Source organism: Hypanus sabinus, chromosome 22, assembly GCF_030144855.1.
Source record: "Hypanus sabinus isolate sHypSab1 chromosome 22, sHypSab1.hap1, whole genome shotgun sequence".
In the NCBI taxonomy this organism is placed as follows: domain Eukaryota; kingdom Metazoa; phylum Chordata; class Chondrichthyes; order Myliobatiformes; family Dasyatidae; genus Hypanus; species Hypanus sabinus.
Genome location: NC_082727.1, coordinates 47912268 through 47930749, shown reverse-complemented (window position 1 = coordinate 47930749; position 18482 = coordinate 47912268). Strand labels below are relative to the sequence as shown.

General features: G+C 41.7%; 1 protein-coding gene across 5 annotated transcripts in view; it reads left to right on the top strand.

Moving 5' to 3' along the window:
* The first annotated feature begins 5580 nt into the window (after positions 1 to 5580).
* The window catches only part of mgmt (O-6-methylguanine-DNA methyltransferase), a 407371-nt gene continuing 394469 nt past the window's right edge, over positions 5581 to 18482 (top strand). For all 5 annotated transcript variants that reach the window (XM_059947676.1, XM_059947675.1, XM_059947672.1 and 2 more), the window contains exon 1: positions 5581 to 5737. The gene's annotated coding sequence lies outside the window, so the exon portion shown is untranslated. The remainder of the gene's footprint in view (positions 5738 to 18482) is intronic.

The following is an 18482-nucleotide window of genomic DNA, read 5'->3' as shown; positions in this document are numbered from 1 at the left end:
GTTGCAGCAATTTCTCAGTGTCTCTGAAATAATTCACATATGTAATAATAATAATAATAGCCTAAATGTTCCTTCATGGATGCAGACTTACCTTTTTATCCTAGGAATCTTTTTTCCTTTATTAGAGATGAATACAACTAGACGACATAGATTCAGGGAAGGACCAATAGGTTTAGCGAGATCTGAGTGCAGATTTTTCACTCAGTACCGGAAGAAGAGTGTCAGAGAAAGTGATGGAGCGGAGTTGCCAACGGTAGTTACGAGGCATCTACGTGAGCACTTGGATCACCTGGGCATTAAAAGATGCAGGACAAGTACTAGAAGATGATTAATATGGAAGGCTACCTAGTTGTCATTCTGCCTGTGATGAGTTAAATCGCCTGATTCCACGCTATTTGATTCTAATCATTTAAAAATAAAAATCACTTCAATATTATTTTAAATTATAAAAGCATGAATGCAAATAAAAATAAAAACTACTTCCTTATTCTTTTTTTTACTTGCAGCTTTACAATTTGTATTCGCAGTTCAAAGTTCAAAGAAATTTTATTATCAAAATACATGTCACCATTTTTTGTGGGCATTCATAATAAACAGAAAGAAACACACTAGAATCAATGTAAAAACTGTGCACAAACAAAAAAGTAATAAATAATAATATAAATAAGCAATAAGTATTTAATTTTATTTCTTAGAGATATAGCACAGAATAGGGCCTTCTAGCCCTTCGACCTGTCAACCTCCATTTAACCCTAACCTAATCACGGGATGATTTACAATGACCAATTAACATACTAGTTATGTCTTTAGACTGTGGAAGGAAACTAGAGTACCTGGCAAAAACTCACACCTTCCTTGGCGAGGACGTGCAGAGACTCTTTATGGAGCACGCTGGAATCGAACTCTGAACCTCTGATGCCCCAAACTGTAAAACCATTGCATTAATTGCAACACAGCCGTGGCACCCATATCAAGGATATGAGTTGTAAAGTCCCTAAGTGTTAGTCCATTAGGCACTAGAGCTAGACCCTAGAATGCTACAGCACAGTACAGGCCTTTCGGCCCTCGATGTTGTGCCGACCCATATATTCCTTTAAAAAAAGTACTAAATCCACACTACCCCATAACCCTGTACTTTTCATTCATCCATGTGCCTGCTCAAGAGGCTGTTAAATTCCCCTAATGTCTTAGCCTCCACCACCATCCCTGGCAAGTCATTCCAGGCACCCACAACCCTCTGTGTAAAAAACTTACCCCTGATGTCTCCCCTAAACTTCCCTCCCTTAACTTTGTACATATGCCCTCTGCTGTTTGCTATTCGTGCCCTGGGAAACAGGTACTGGATATCCACCCTATCTATGCCTCTCATAATCTTGTAGATCTCTATCAAGTTTCCTCTCATCCTTCTACACTCCAAAGAGAAAAGTCCCAGCTCTGCTAACCTTGCTTCATATGATGTGGTAAACTATGTATAGCTGTCTGGACATGCCCCTCTGCTGACTGCTCCTGTGGCTCCTCCCACAGACCCCTGTATAAAGGTGATTGGTGGCACTGCTCCCCCCCCCCTCAGTCTCCGAGATGCTGTGCTCCATTTTGCTGCTAATAAAAGCCTATTATTCGCCTCCCGTCTCTGAGAGTTATTGATGGTGCATCATATGACTTGGTTTCCAATCCAGGCAACATCCTGGTAAGTCTCCTCTGCACCCTCTCCATAGCTTCCACATCCTTCCTATAATGAGGTGACCAGAACTGAACACAATGCTCTAAGTGCAGTCTCACCAGAGATTTGTGGAGTTGAAACATGACCTCTCTACTCTTGAACTCAATCCCCCCTATTAATGAAGCCTAGCATCCCATAGGCCTTCTTAACTACCCTATCAACCTGTGCAGCGACCTTGAGGGATATATGGATTTGAACCCCAAGGTCCCACTGTTCATCCACACTCTTAAGTAACTGACCATTAACCCTGTACTCAGCCTTCTGGAATCAGCTCAGAGTGTTGGGGTGACTGATGTCACACCCTCTGGTTCAAGAGCTTGATGGTTCAGGGGTAATAACCATTCCTGAAAGTGGTGTGTGAGATTTGAGGCTCCTGTACCTCCTTCCCATTGGCAGCAGGGAGAAGAGGGCATGGCCTAGATGGTGGATACTCTTTTCCTGCAACGATACTCCTTGGAAGGGGTGGGGGGAAGCCTTTACCCCTGATGGACTAGGCTTCATCTACTACTTTTTGTAGTTTTATTTTCCCATTCAAAGTCATCGGTGTTTCCGTATCAGGCCTTGATATACTTTCCACTGCATATCTACAGAGGTTTGTCAAAGGTTTAGATGACATGTTGAATCTGTGCATCCCTCTGAGAAAGAACAGGCACTGCTGTGCCTTCTTTGTAATGGTGTTTACATACTAGACCCACGCCAGACCCTCTGAAATGATAATGCTGATGAATTTAAAGTCACTGACTTTCTCCACCTCCGATCCCCTAATGAAGACTAGCTCATAAGTGAGAATTTTGTGTCCAGTCTAACCTGGTGCAGGAACTGAGAGCCCCAGCTGAAATGATGAGGAAACTCAGCGAGTCTCTGCTCCACTGACAGACTCCATTTAGAAAGCTCAACAACTGAGTGCAATAGAGAAATCACCGGTCAGTAAGTCCAGGAAATTTCCATTCAAACGGGAGTTGTAATCCTTGCAGACAATTACACTGAAAGGGTAGCAAAGCCCAGCAACATCATTTTTATTATGTTCACAGGTATAGCCAGGACTATTGAACAGTTCCTGGTTTTACCTTTTGCCTTAAATGTAAAAGTAGCTGTAAACAGCAATTGTTGCTTTAAGGCAGCTACTCTCATACTATTCACCACTTATGGGAATGCAACAATCCTTATTGAAGAGACAGACTGTGAAGAGCCTCAAACAAAGTTTAGTCTAGTTTCGTGTCTCCTGTGTGCTTGTCTGGATTTTCTGCAAATGGACAGTTGGGTGTTAGGATCGCACAAAGAGCACATAACTCACACTGACAAAGAGGGCAGAATGGCAAAGAGTCAAAACCATCAAAAATGACAGAGTCGTTCCACGTTGGTAGCCTGAGTTCTGAAAACTTACAATCCATTGAACCACACTGAGGTCTGGACCTGAGCACAAGAAATTGACTGGAAGTAAAAGACCACCCTCAGAATTCTCAAAGGACTGATAATATCATTTGGCAAGCCAATCCCAGACTTGGTATATCTTGGAAATCTTGCAAGTTAGTCAAAATGACTTCACCTTTAATTCATGCAATGAAATTACAGAGAGTTATAGTTCAGTCAAAAGCTGGAGAGATGAATGACTATATTGCCTTCCAGAATATTTGATAATCATAACTACAGGGTGTCTTTAGATCAAGTACAAAGATGGGTTAGTATGAAAATGTTTGATACAGCAGGACTTTCAAGCAATTGAGCCACATCACATTCCACAACAAGGTATAATCTTATTGAAATGTGAATGAACAGGTGAAGAATGAAGTCAAATCCTGAAAAACCTAACGAGGAGAGAATGAATGAGAGGAAATACAATCAGTGTCAGCTTTATGATTCCAGCATAAGAGAAAATGGTTCAATCTGCACAATTGTATTTATGAACTGGGACTTCACAGCAGGTCAGAGGCATAGAAATGGGAATAACAGGGAGAAATGGGAAAGGCTTATACAATGAAAATTAGAGATGGATTCCACAACACTTACAGTACTGTGCAAAAGCCTTTGGCATGTGTATAAAGCTAAGGTGCCAAAGATGTTTGCACAGTACTGTAGTAATTTTTTTGTATTGCACTGTCCTGCTGCAAAAAAAACCATATTTCATGACATATGTGAGTGGTTCTGATATGGGTTCCTATTGTGGACTGAGAGTGGGAAGGGGACAGGGAGAGGGAAATCATATTTGGGAAAAAGGGAAGGGAGTGAGAAGCACTGGAGAGATTTTCTGTGATGATCAATAAGCCAATTGTTTGGAATCAAATGACCTTGCCTGGTGCCTCAGGGCTGGGTGTGCCTGCAACTGTGCCATCCCCGCCCCGGTACTCCTTCACTGCCACCTGTCCCGCACCCCTCTCATGTGGCTCCATTCTGGCCATTCTCAACATCCTTTGCTCCAGTCAGATTTACAAACTTTCTCTCTGCTTCACTTTGACAAATACTATACTGTGCATCATAACTATAGGTACGTGCCTAAGACTTTTGGACAGTATTGTATATTGATCACTTACGCTGACTGCAAGATACCCAGGAACACGGGTATAAAGACACACAAAGACTGCAGGAGCTGGCATCTGGAGCAAAGAACAATCTTCTGGAAGAGCTCATTGGGTCAGCAGTATCTCTGAAGGTTCAGGAATAGTTACCATTTTGTGTCAAGACCCCGAATCAGAACCAATGCAGAATATTGACCTGAAAGTGACCTTCAAATATAAGATCAAAGGTATGTCTGAAGTATGTCTCACCACCGTAAAAAGGAGAAGTGATGAGACACCATTCGGTCCCATTGGAGAACAAAGAAAAAAAATCTGCTCATCACACTCTGGGAAGGATGTGACTGCAAAGGAGAAAGTGCACAGGAGATTCGCCAGGATGTTGCCTGCAGTAGAGTATGTCAGCTTTGAGGAAAATGCAAATGACTGGGTTTGTTTTTCTTGGTGTGGAAAAGACTAAGGGAGTACCTAACTGTGAGGTGACAACATTATGAAGGATGTAGACAGCATAGAAAAAGTTCTCCCCTAGCAATGCTTACCTTAACTACAAGGCATAGGTAGAAGATTTAGAGGGAATTGGGAAGAAATTGTTTCAGAGTGTGGCCAATATCACTGCCTTATGGAGTGGTGGAGACAGGCATTCTCACATTTTTTTAAGAAATATAAGACTACAGGCAGAGCAATGGCCAGTATGTACATGATTGACAGTTTGGCCTTTTTCTGTGCTGTATCAGTTTGTGACTTCATGACTGTAGCACCTCTGATCCCAGATAATTAGTGGCCCATCTAGGAGCTCAATGCGTGTGGCACAGACACAAGTAAGGAATTTATAGAAAGCACATGGATTCAGCTAAGTTGTTCGTCCGTTGGTTATGTGCGTTGTCGTATGATGTGAGCAATCATGGTCTTCCTGTGATCATGATTTTCTTGGCAAATTTTTCTACAGAACTGGTTTGCCATTGCCTTTGCCAGGTGGGTGACCCCAGCCATTATCAATACTCTTCAACGATTGTTTGCGTCAGTGGTCGCATAACCAGGACGTGTGAGATGCATCAGGTGCTCATACGACTATCTACCACCCACTCCCATGGCTTCAAGTAACCCTGATTGGGGGTGGGGGTGATGTTGCTAAGGTGTTACACATTCCCTAAGTGACCTACAGACTAGCAGACAGAAGGAATGCCTTACACTCCATTTCGGTGGAGACGTGTCTCCAACCCCCACCCAATTTTTAAGCTTTAATTTATTTTGAATGCTCTTTCAAAGATTGGGAGCAGTGGAGTGACTGCAGAGTGACAATTGGTCATCGCTTTAACGCTGTTACTTCTTTAAGAATTGTGTCATGTGACCAACTGCACCCCGGTCTGAAACCTCCTTGAAACTTCTTTGCTCCGAGCACCACCTGGCCCAGCTGTTTGCAGAGTGCGTGGGTGTGTGTTTTGTGCATTAGAGCAGACACTGCAACTTGTCACTCATCGCAGGGTCGTTGCGAAGGCGGAAGTTCCCGGTGAGTGCGAGTTCCTCGGAGTTTTAAGACCCATCTCCCTGTCTCTCTCGGGAGTCACAGCCCTGCTCGGTCCCATTCCCCCTCAGACAGGGCAGCGAGTCTCCGCGGCACACACACTTCTCCAGCCAGCCTGCATTGTGTGCCGAACCGCTGCTCTAACCTTCCAGCGCAGGCCTGCCCAGCACTTCCGCACGTGGCTCTCTGCCACTCGGCACACCGTGCTGCAATTTAAATAACTTGTTCGCAGTTCTTGACCCCGGCATTTACATACTGTGCCAGTTCTTTCCCTCATTTCAGTTTTCAGAGATAACAAGGATCCGACTGACAATGCCAAATTAAAGATTGCTGTTCCTTTAAGGGAAGGCAGGGCCGTAGAGAGATGCACTTGTATGCTTAGGCGTCCCGGAGCACTTTAAGAAGTCCTGCCACTGTGCGATCGGCAGTCTCGGGCTTCTCTGTAGAGTTCCGCTGACTGACATCTCGGTGAAACGGGTACACTGCTGACAGAAGGATCCTGGTGGAGTACATTCACTGGTCGCCATGCAGTGTTGTAAACAGACTAATCTCTGACTAGCGAACATACTCCAGGTGGATCTCCTACCTGACATTACTGGCACTGGTCTGTTTCACTTCAATGAAACATTATTCATTTGGGTTTTATGAAGATGTCCTTTGACTACCAATTATTATCCATTCTTAGAAGTCTGTTTAAAAATGAAATGCTCTGGGAACGTGTAGGAAGATAAGTACTTTACATTAACTCTACTTATCCCTGTAGTGCTGTCCTTTAAAGAATTTGCAGTATATATGCACAAAGCCTCACAGTACTGAATGTGAGCAGTTTAATAGCTATGTTCTGTATTTATTCAATAAGGTCTTATTTATTTAGTAAGGAACATTCTTTGATCCTACAGCCATTAAGAATTTTTGGGGGAATGTATGAATTAATATAAATTCCATTCTCCCCTTTAACGCTTATTATCAGCATTTTCAAGAATGTAATTATTGCTTTAATGTGTTATTTTAAAAAGAGGTGGAAGAGCAAACTCAGGTTACCAAAAAAAAGGACACATTTTTAACACTCTTACGCAGCAGAGTTTTTTGGGACATGAGTTATTTATAGATACCAAAATCATATTTGGTTCCTTTCTTGCATTTATGTTTCTCCAAACTTGACTGAAGCATCACTGTCCACCCACAAATCTACAGCAGCTCTGGTGAGGCACTGTTATAAATCCTCAAAGTGCATCTGGTCCACATTTCAAACAGCTGCTGTATATGATATCAGAATCAGGTTTAATATCACCGGCATATGTCGTGTAGCTTGTTATTATGTGGGCAGCAGTACATTGCAATACATTAAAAAAAACTAAATTACAGTGTGTATAAATATATATATATGTGTGTGTGTGTGTATATATATATATATATATATATATATATATGTTAAATAAGTAGTGCAAGTAGAGAAAAAAAATAGTAGTGAGGTAGTGCTCACAGATTCAATGTCCATTCAGAAATCAGATGGCAGAAGGGAAGAAGCTGTTCTGGAATTGTTGAATGTGTGCCTTCAGGCTCTCAATCTCTGCATCTGAACATTAAGTCTGTTAATTGGCAGATCATTTGGAGAAGCTGGAGAAAGCATTAAAATTATCCTGACATAAATCAGTTAAGGACATTTTGGGCCAACTGGTTAAAATAACAGGCCAAATTTTTGGCAGGTAATCCTTAATCAGTATCCTAATAAGTATGTTGTGACACGAGAGACCACAGGTGCTCGGAATCTTGAGCAATAAACAAAATGCGAGAGGACCTCAAATGTTGTCTGTGTATTTCCCTCCATAGATGCTGCCTGACCTGTTGATTTCCTCCAGCATTTTGTTTGTTGAGCACTGTTGGTAGCTCAGCATTTTTTTTCCTGATAACTTGTTAATGGACTGTTTTGTGGTAGTTCAACTGTGTTTGACTAGATTAGATTCCTTGGTGTATTAACTGTTTGATTCAGAATTGGCAGAGGGTAGAAGTTGATGGGTCTTATTCTGACTGACTAGTGATGTTTTTACAGGCTCTGGGATCTCTGCTGTTGGTGATGTGACTTGGATTGGATTGAAACATAGACGGGTGGATTTGTGAATTTGCAGATGATATGAAGATTAGTGGTGTTCTGCATAGCAGAGAAAACCGGTAAAGGATACAGCGGGATATAGATCAGATATAGATATGTGTGGAAAAATGCCAGATGGGGTTTAACCTGGCCAACTTTGAAGTGTTGTGCTATGGGAGGTCAAATGTGTAAAGAGACCCTTAATGGTGTTGAGATGCAGAGTGGATTTTGGGGTCCCAAGTCCACAGTTCCTTGTAACTGGCAGTGAAAGGGAGTTAAAGAATGCATGCGGCACACTTGCTTTTACAGTCAAGGATTTGAGTTCAAGAGTTAGGAAGTTATGGTGCAACATTATGTATAAAACACTAAGTAGGCTGCATTTGCAGTATTGTATTCGGTTTTGGTTGCCCTGTGAAAGAAAGGATGTGGATGTTTTGCAGGGAGTGCAGAAGTGGCTTAACAGAATAAGGAGAGCCAGGTAAGTGTAAGGGGGTTCATTTTGGTGGGTCAAATATGATGGCAGAATGTAGTATTAATGGTAAGACTCTTGGCAGTGTGGAGGATCAGAGGGATCTTGGGTCCGAGTCCAGAGGACACTCGAAGCTGCTGCGCAGGTTGACTCTGTGGTTGAGAAAGCATATAGTGCATTGTCCTTCATCAATCATGGGATTGAGTTTTGGAGCTGAGAGGTAATGTTGCAGCTATATGGGACCCTGATCAGACCTTACTTGGAGTACTGTGCTCAGTTCTGGTTGCTTCACTATAGGAAGGATGTGGGAACCATAGAAAGGGTGCAGAGGAGATTTACAAGGATGTTGCCTGGATTGGGGAGCATGCTTTATGAGAATAGGTTGAGTGAACTCAGCCTTTTTTCCTTGGAGCGATGGAGGATGAGAGGTGACCTGATAGAGGTGTATAAGGTGATGAGAGGCATTGTTCATGTGGATAGTCGAAGGCTTTCCCCCAGGGCTGGTGGCTAGCACAAGAGGATACAGTTTTAAGGTGCTTGGAAGTAGGTACAGCGGAGATGTCAGGGGAAAGTTTTTTATGCAGAGAGTGGTCAGTGCGTGGAATGGGCTTCCAGCAATGGTGATGGAAGCGGATACGATAGGGTCATTGAAGAGACTTAGAAACATGGAGATCAGAAAAATAGAGGGCTATGGGTAACCCTAGGTAATTTCTAAGGTAAGGACATGTTCGGCACAGCTTTGTGGGCCAGAGGGCCTGTATTGTGCTGTTGGTTTTCTATGTTTCTAAGGAGAGGTTAGATAAACTTGGGTTGTTTTCAATGGAACATGGAGACTGAGGAGAAATCTGAGAGAAATCAATTATGAGAGACACAGATGAAGTAGACAGCCAGGGTTGAAAAGTCTAATACCTGAGGGCATCTGTTTGAGGTTAGAGGGGAGTTCAAAGGAGATGTTCAGGGCATGATTTTTACACAAAGAGTGAAGGGTACTTGGAATACACTGCCAAGAGTGGTAGTGGAGGCAAATACAATTGAGGTATTCAAGAATCTCTTAGATAGACACATGAATATACAGGTAATGAAAAGAATAAGGCATTGTTTAAGCAGAAGGGATTAATATGTTGGACATTTGATTACTAATTTAATTAGATCAGCACAACATTGTGGGCCAAAGGGCCTGTTCCATGCTGTACCGTTCCATGTTTTGTGTTCTATGTTGAGGCAAGCTATTAAAGGCCCACAATTTTGTTGGTTACTGATAATTATGTTTTGTCTAACTTTCACTTAATTATGTATACATTGCTGCACATTGCTGAGTTCAGTTCCTATTATGAGAATGACAATTAGAGTGGAAAATGCAGTACAATGGATATAAGGTGAGAAAAGGAGGGGGAGGAAGTGTGAATTTTCCTTGTTGATTTTCCATTCCATGATATTTACATTAAATACATAAACATATGAGGAATATATTTCCTCTCTCTCTTCCTCACTGTTTTCTGTAATGTAGGAGTTCCTAACCTGGGGTCCACGGAACCCTTGCTTAATGATATTGGTCCATGCATAAAAAGGGTTGGGAACTTCTGCAGTAGAGTGTTCCTTGTTTTCCCTGGAGGAATATCTTTAAGATTGGTCCATGGTTCATTCATGGACTCTCCTTAGATCCTTCAGTGTACCCCTAAATCATGCAAAAAAGGTATGTCCTAAAATAGAGATACTTCAGTCTAGAAACACAGGAAGGTCAGAGCCCAACTTGCCGCATATTGCTCCTGGCTTGAGATCTTTGTGGTAGACAGGAAAATGGAGGCTTAGGAAGTCACAAGGAACATGATTGCTAATGCGCAACTCTTTGAATTCAGGGAAAAAAATCCATCCTCGTTGGTGTAGGATGGTTTAAAGGTTTAGTGTAGTGCAATTGATCAGGTGTTCTGGATGTTCCGATGGATATCACGTGCTGGGATTGCAATGCACTATTAATCCAGGTACATTTGATCAGATGCAGAATTTGTTGAAAATTCACGGCTGTGCCTCATTTGCTCAAACTGCAGTGATGAAATGGACTCCTGTTGATTATCAGTCTGTGATTCTATGATTATCCTGTTTTCTGGGGTCAGTCAGTCAGCAGTAAACTGAGCTGTTTATTGCTTTAGTGGACTCACAAGACCCAGTTTTGTGCATGGTTAGCACCATTTCAATTAGCTTCTACTGACTGGAACGGGAGGACAGGGACATTGCTTCCAACTGATGGTGGAAATTGTATCATAGATTTTGGAATATTGCTAGAAGATACAAATTCTGCTCTGGAGAGTTGAGAGGACACTAATGAGCAGATCTAAAAATGAAGACTGATGGGCAGGTATAAATGCAATGTATGGTGGATTCGCCAACCCTTAAAGGAAACACATTTACAGTGCTTGGGCGTGAGGCTTGCACAGTGGGTACCATTGCCATAAGGGCATTACAGAGTTTTAGCAATCTGTCCACCAAGAGACTATTGGGATGGCTTAAAATGTCCCGCGTGAAATGGCAGTGGCTCAGAGGAACCCAAATTAGCTGCTCTGTCTCACGATGGCAGCAGTCATGATTCGACTACTGCCAAGCTGCAATACACTTGCCGTTGGCAGTCAGTCAAACAGCTCAGAGTGGTGCCACACACACACAACAAAGCTGCAGTTCAAGGTCAGGCCACCGTAAGTTGTACCACTGTTGGGCATGTTGTGAAAACTGCTCTTACAGCGTTTAGGTAAGGAGTCAGAAGATGTTGGCCAGTAACCGTGAAGCATTGGCAATATTTATTCCAAGCAAAGATCTCGAGGCAAATTCTCTGCCAGTTGCTACTAAAAACCACAATATGCAGCTGTGTGTATTTTGTAGATGATGCATGGCATATGTTGGATCACCATAGTCTAATTTGGCTTGGACATTGCCAAAACAGCAATTCATGAAGATTGACAACACAAACTACCTACTCTGCACATTTCTTCCACATGACTCACTTCGCTAAGTGTTGTTGAAGATTGGGACTTTGTGATTCACACAGCAGACTGGAAGCAAATTTTCAGCCATAAGGCTTGGAAAAGAAAGGCTACAGTCTCTTGTGCATTCTGTCTCATCTATTCCATACTGTAGTTAATTAATTTGTCAAATGAGGAATTTAAGTGTCCACTTTAAAGTGCATCTACTCAGTGAGCACTTTATTAGTTACACCTGTATGCCTACAAATCAGTCAATCATGCGGCACCCATTCAACGCATAAAAGCATGTAGACAAAGTCAAGGGGTTCAGCTGCTGTTCGGACCAAAAATCAGAACAGAGGTGAAATGTAATGTAAGTGACTTTGGCCATGGAAAAATTGTTGGTGCCAGATGGTATTTTTTGATTATCTCAGAAACTGCTGATCTCTTGGGATTTTCATTCACAACAGTCTCTAGAGGTTACAGAAAATGGTGTGAAAAAAACAAAAATATATCTAGTGTGTGGCAGTTCTCTGGGCAAAAAATGCCTTGTTGATGAGAGAGGATAGAGGAGAATGGCCGGACACGTTCAAGCTGACAGGAAGGTGACAGTAACTCAAGTAGCCATGTGGGCTGTAAATGATCATCTCTGAATGACACTATGTTGAACCTTGAAGTGGATGGGCTGCAGCAGCAAAAGATCACACACAAATTCTCAGTGGCCACTCTATTAGTTACATAAGGTAAATAAGCACATCACATTCTGTTTTGATGGCCATTGGCAGCTGAATTTTAAATGCAAAAGATATATGAAAGGGTGCACTCCTGGTGTTAACTCCACCATTTAATTTGACTTCAGCACCACTTTCCTCCACTCATCCCACATTCATCTAATGTAGAACAAAGAACACTGCAGCACTGTACAGGCCCTTTAACCTTTTAACCTACTCTAATATCAATCTAATCCTTTCCTCCTTCTGTACATTGCCCGTCATTCTATTACCCATGTGCCTATCCAAGAGTTTCTTAAAAACCCCTAATAGGGCTGCCTCTATCACTGCCCCCGGCAGGGCAATCCGTGCACCCACCAATTTCAGTGTAAATAACTTACCTCTATATCCTTTCTATACTTTCCTTCAAACACCTTAAAATTATGCCCTGTATTAACCATTCTACCCTGGGGAAATTCCTTTTAATATCTAAAATTCCATCAATCTGCCTTAAATATATTCACAACTGATCCTCCATAGCCCTCCTGGATAGAGAATTGCATAGATTGATTACTACACGGGTAAAGAAATTTCTTCTCAACTTGGCTCGTGAATAGCAGACTCCTTACTTTGAAACTGTGATCTTTGCTCATCTTTGGCACTGCATCTACCATTCAAAGCTGGACAAAATGCTCTCCTCAAATGCATTTCAGCAAGGCATTTGATAAGGTACCCCATGCAAGGTTTATTGAGAAAGTAAGGAGGCACGGGATCCAAGGAGACATTGCTTTGTGGACCACAGAAGGCAAAGAGTGGTTGTAGATGGGTCATATTTGGCATGGAGGTCGGTCCCAGTGGTGTGCCTCGGGGATCTGTTCTGGGACTCCTACTCCTCGTGATTTTTATAAACGACCTGGATGAGGAAGTGGAGGGATGAGTTAGAAAATTTGCTGATGACACAAAGGTTGGGGGTGTTGTGGATAGTGTGGAGGGCTGTCAGAGGTTATAGCGGGACACTGATAGGATGCAAAACTGGGCTGAGAAGTGGCAGATGGAGTTCAACCCAGATGAGTGTGAGGTGGTTCATTTTGGTAGGTCAAATATGATGGCAGAATATAGTATTAATGCTAAGACTCTTGGCATTCTAAGAGTCTAATTGCTAAGACTAAGATCCAAGTGGGATCTTAGGGTCAGAGTCCATAGGACACTCAAGGCTGCTGCACAGCTTGACTCTGTGGTTAAGAAAGCATTTTAAGAAAGAAAGATTGTTAAGAAAGATTGGGCTTCATCAATCGTGGGATTGAGTTTTGGAGCCGAAAGGTAATGTTGCAGCTATATAGGACCCTGGTAAGACCCCACTTGGAGTACTGTGCTCAGTTCTGGTTGCCTCACTACAGGAAGGATGTGGAAACCATAGAAAGGGTGCAGAGGAGATTTACAAGGACGATGCCTGGATTGGGGAGTGTGCCTTATGAGAATAGGTTGAGTGAACTCAGCCTTTTTTCCTTGGAGCAACTAAGTATGAGAGGGGACCTGATAGAGGTGTAAAAGAAGATGAAAGATATTGATTGTGTGGATAGTCAGAGGCTTTTTCCCAGAGCTGGAATGGCTAGCATGAGAGGGCACAGTTTGAAAGGGCTTGGAAGTAGGTACAGAGGGGATATCAGGGGTAAGTTTTTTTTTTATGCAGAGAGTGGTGAGTGCGTGGAATGGGCTGCCGGCGACGGTGGTGGAGGCGGATACAATAGGGTCTTTTAAGAGACTCTTGGAAAGGTATGTGGAGCTCAGAAAAATAGAGGGCTATGCGTAACCCTAGATAATTTCTAAGGTAAGGACATGTTTGGTGGGCCTGTATTGTGTTGTAGGCTTTCTGTGTTTATATGTATCTCTGAACAATACAACATTTTAATCTCTACAAGGGTAGATGACTTTGTAATTCTCTACATTACATTCTGGCATTCATTTAGTTGCCTATTTACTAATTTGTCTATAATCCCCTTGATTCCTCACTACATTCCCTTCATGCCATTAAGCTCTGTATGAGTGTCATATTACTTAGTCTCATCATCCAAGTAATTGGTATGGATTGTGAATAGCTCCATTATCAGCACCAATCTGCAGTTTCCTTGTGACCAGTGGAAAATGATGCTGGTGAGTTAGTAATGGGGGACAAAGATGTGGAGTTTGAACTCAGTAAGTACTTTGCGTCAGTCAGAGGTCCGAGAGTGTCAGGGAGCAGAAGTGAGTGCCATTGATAATGGAAAGGAAAAAGTGCTCAGCAAGCTCAAAGGTCTTAAGGTGGTAAGTCACCTGGACCAGATGGACTACTTCCCAGGGTTCTGAAAGAGGTTGTTGAAGAGATAGCAGATGCATTGGTCGTGATCTTTCAAGAATCACTTGATTCTGGCAAGACACAGAGGATTGGAAGATTGCAGATGTCACTCCACTCTTTCAGAAGGGAGGAAGGAAATTATAGGCTGGTTAGCCTAATCGCAATGGCTGGTAAAGTGCTGGCGTCCATTATTAAGGATGGGTTCGGGGTACTTGGAGACTAATGGTAAAATAAGTCAAAGTCGGTATGGTTTCTGTAAGGGGAAATCTTGCCTGACAAATCTGTTAATTCTTCGAGGAAGTAACAGACAGGGTGGACAAAGCAGCGACAGTGGACGTCAGTTACTTGGATTTTCAGAATGTACTTGGTAAGGTGCTAAACGTGAGACTGCTTAGCAAGATAAAATTCTATGAGTTTTGTATGATTCTGGCATGGATTGAGAAATGGCTGACAGGCAGCAGGCAATGAGTGGAAATAAAGAGGGCCTTTTCTAGTTGACTGCAGGTGACTAGTGGTGTTTCTCAGGGGTCAGTATTGGGACCACTACTTTTCACATTGTAGTCAATAATTTGCATAATGGAAATAATGGCTTTGTGGCAAAGTTTGCAGATAAAATGAAGGTAGGTGGAGGGGGTAGGTAGTTCTGAGGAAGCAGTGCAATTGCAGTAGGACTTAGACAAATTGGAAGGCAATTGAATTGTTAGCATTCATTTCAAGGGGAATAGAATATAAAACCAGGAGATAATGCTGAGGCTTTATAGGACACTAGTCTGGCTGTACTTGGAGTATTGTCGACTGTTTTGGACCTCATATCTCAGAAAAAGGTGTGTTGTCATTGGAGAGGGTCCATAGGAGGTTCATGAAGATGATTCCAGGAATGAAAGTTTAACATCTGAGAAGCGTTTGGCAGCTTTGGACCTGTACTCCTTGGAATTTAGAAGAATGTGGGGGGATCTCATTGAAACCTACCAAATATTGAAAGGTCTAGATAAGGTGCATGTGGTGAGGGTGTTTCCTATCCTGGGGATGTCCAGAACTAGAGAACACAGCTTCAAAATTGAGGGGCGACTCTTTAGAACTGAGTTAAGGAGGGGTTTTTTTTAGCCGGAGAGTAGTGAGTCTGTGGGATGCTCTGTAACAGACAGCTGTGAAGGCCAAGACCATGGGTATATATAAAGCAGAAATTGATAGTTTCCTGATTGGTCAGGGCTTCAATGGATATGGCAAGAAGGCAGGTGTACAGGGTTGATGGGGTTCTGGGATCAGCCATGCTGGAATGGCAGAGCAGACTTGATGGGCTGAATGACCTAGTTCTGCTTCTATGTCGTATGGTCATATTTATTGTGTGCCATTTTACATGTGGTGCAGGCAGTGATCTGGAAAGTTTGTGGTTTTGTTTTTTTTGATTTAGAGTCAATCTTCCATCTCCGCTACTTTTTGCCCAGTCTCTTCATCACTTCCCACATGGGGTCTTTGGACTGAGGTGCTTAACCAAAAACTTCTAGATGAACTGCAATCACTGCAAACTTCTAAATACGAATAAATGATTTTATAGAGTTGAACAGCAAATCTCTTTACATCACACAAGTGTTTAATTTTTCTTTGCAATAGTGTACAATTTTTTGTTAAAATTCCAAACAGAAATTACTTAAATATTATTATTCCACTTAAAATTCTTTCTTGTTTTAGATTTGGTTTTTAGCGTTTTCCTGTTTATTTTTTCCTTGTTATACTTAGGCAATTTTATTTATTATAGTCACATGCATTGTATACATATGTCTTTGACTACTTGCCTTCAATCTAAAATATATTTAGTGTATGTTATGGAATTTATAATATGGTCATGCCGCCTCATTGCTACCATCGGAAAGGAGGTACAGAAGCCTGGAACAGCTTGATAACTGAATGGACATTGAACCTATGAACACTACCTCACTACTTATTTTATTTCTCTTTTTGCACTACTTATTTATTTTAACTATTTCATAACTATGTATATATATTTACCGTAATTCACATTTTAAAAAAAATTATGTATTGCAGTGTACCGCAGCCGCAAAGATAACAAATTTCACGACATTTGCCAGTGATATTAAACCTGATTCCGATCCTGAAGCCTTGATGAGATTGTTCAAGTATTGATGAAAGCCAGTTTGGAGCACCCTGTGCAGTTTTGGCGTTCACTCCTCAAGAATGATAAACTTCTCCTGAAATTGCTGCAGGGTTGATTCACATCATTGATTCCTGGGATGAGGGAATTCCCTGTGTGAGTAGGATTGGCCCATTCAATTGAGAAGGATTGACAGGGATGTTGTTTCCATGGGATGCAGATTCGAGAACAAGAGGGCATTGTTTTTCAGGAGGGGGATAGTGATTTAGAATCAAGATGGTGAAGAACGTCTTCACAATTTATTTCATTTTAGCATGCAATGTCAACATATGTTCCCCAAAGCAATGAATATCAAAGGCCACATGCTGAGTGGAGCTGCATGTTTTCTATTCCAACAACTTAATTAAACTCCAATCTCAGAAGAGAATTCCTTACTGAACTGGTTTGGCATTTTCCTTTTTATATTTGCAGTCTGACTCATATCCTTACTTAATGAAACTATCCAAAAGTTGCAGCAGTTTTGTTTGGTGGACTGATTTAATTGTCGTCAATTAAGACCTGTATTGGGAATGCCCAAATTCAATTCACTTACAATACTCTCAACCTCCTGAGGGAGCTGAAGTTAAGGTCGCAATGCAGTCAAAAATGTAAAAAAAAATGGATCTGTGCTGTGGCTGGTACCTGTTTTTACATAACAATCAATAGCATTCCAAAACTCTGGACTACCTTTATTAAAGCTATATTTCTATCAGGAGCTGTTCTTGATTGTTGCTGACGTAGACAGAGCAGAGGTTTCAAGTGAAGGTGCTTGACGCTGTTCAGAAATGGAGAGTAAGGATGAAGTTTCCACACTCACTTTGTAGTGGTAGGACAATTTGTGACATTTTAATTGCTTGGGTAGATTCTTATGGCAGATTGAATTTAAGATGACCATTGCTCTATTTGGCTCAGCAGTTTTGGATAACTTTTTCTGCTCTTAATGTAAAAAGACTGTCCAGTTAAATTATTGCTAAGTTAACCACTTTATTTGACATTATATCCCTTACTTCAAAGATATAATGCAGCAAGCACGGTTCTAGGATCAGTGTGCATTCAAGGGCAGGCCACACTCCGTATCATAATTAATGAATGTTTGTGGTTGCTGGTGCAAACCTCATCAGTGATAGCTAACTGGCTTTAATGTATATATAACTTGCGGTATCCAGTGTGATTATTCAATTTGCAGCATTCAGTTTTCTCTTTCAGTAAAAGCAAAAGGCAAGGAGGTGAAAATTACTGCAGTGTTGACAGCTTATGCGAAGATTTGTAAGTATTTTAATAGTGAAATTGAAATAGAGTTTCAGCGTGGCTGAAAATGTGGTAATATTCAGGAAGGATGCAAAATAGATGGTAAACAGCAGGAGAATCAATAAGGAGCAATCAATTTTTGGAACTAGGATAAACATTGATGAAGTGGTTTACCTAAATGAGAACAGAGCACCCTGTCAATTTTGTTCACTTGTGCAATTAGCAACGGAGTTATTGCGACAACTCCTGTATGCACTTGCTGCCTTTTCCAGTTTCAAATTGTTGCACAGAGTACTTTTTCAGATGGTCAGTGGAGCCTAACTCCATTTTATTGGAAGTGATATGATTAGTTCTTGTGAACGGAATGAAGGGACTGAGCTTGCCATGAGAAGCCATTACCACTTCTGGAGCTTTGCAATTGAGGCAAATGCTGAGTGGTTTGTTGTGTTTGAGAAAATCAACAAGGTTAGGGATGAAAGTAGAAACTAGAGTACATATAAATGACAAAGGTCCAGATCAGAAGCTGAATCAGGTTTAATATCACTGACAAATGTTGTGAAATTTGTTGTTTTTGTGGCAAAACGCTTCACAGCAACAGTGAATCAAGTACATGTCCTGCCTCTGCCTCCAAAGAGTCTGTATTTTGTCCCCATGGCCATGTGGGTTTCCCCTGGGTAATCAGGTTTCCTCCCACAGCCCAAAGATGTACCAGCTGGTAGTTTAATTGGTCATTGTATATTGTCCTGTGATACAGCTCGGATTAAATTGGGAATTGCTGGGTG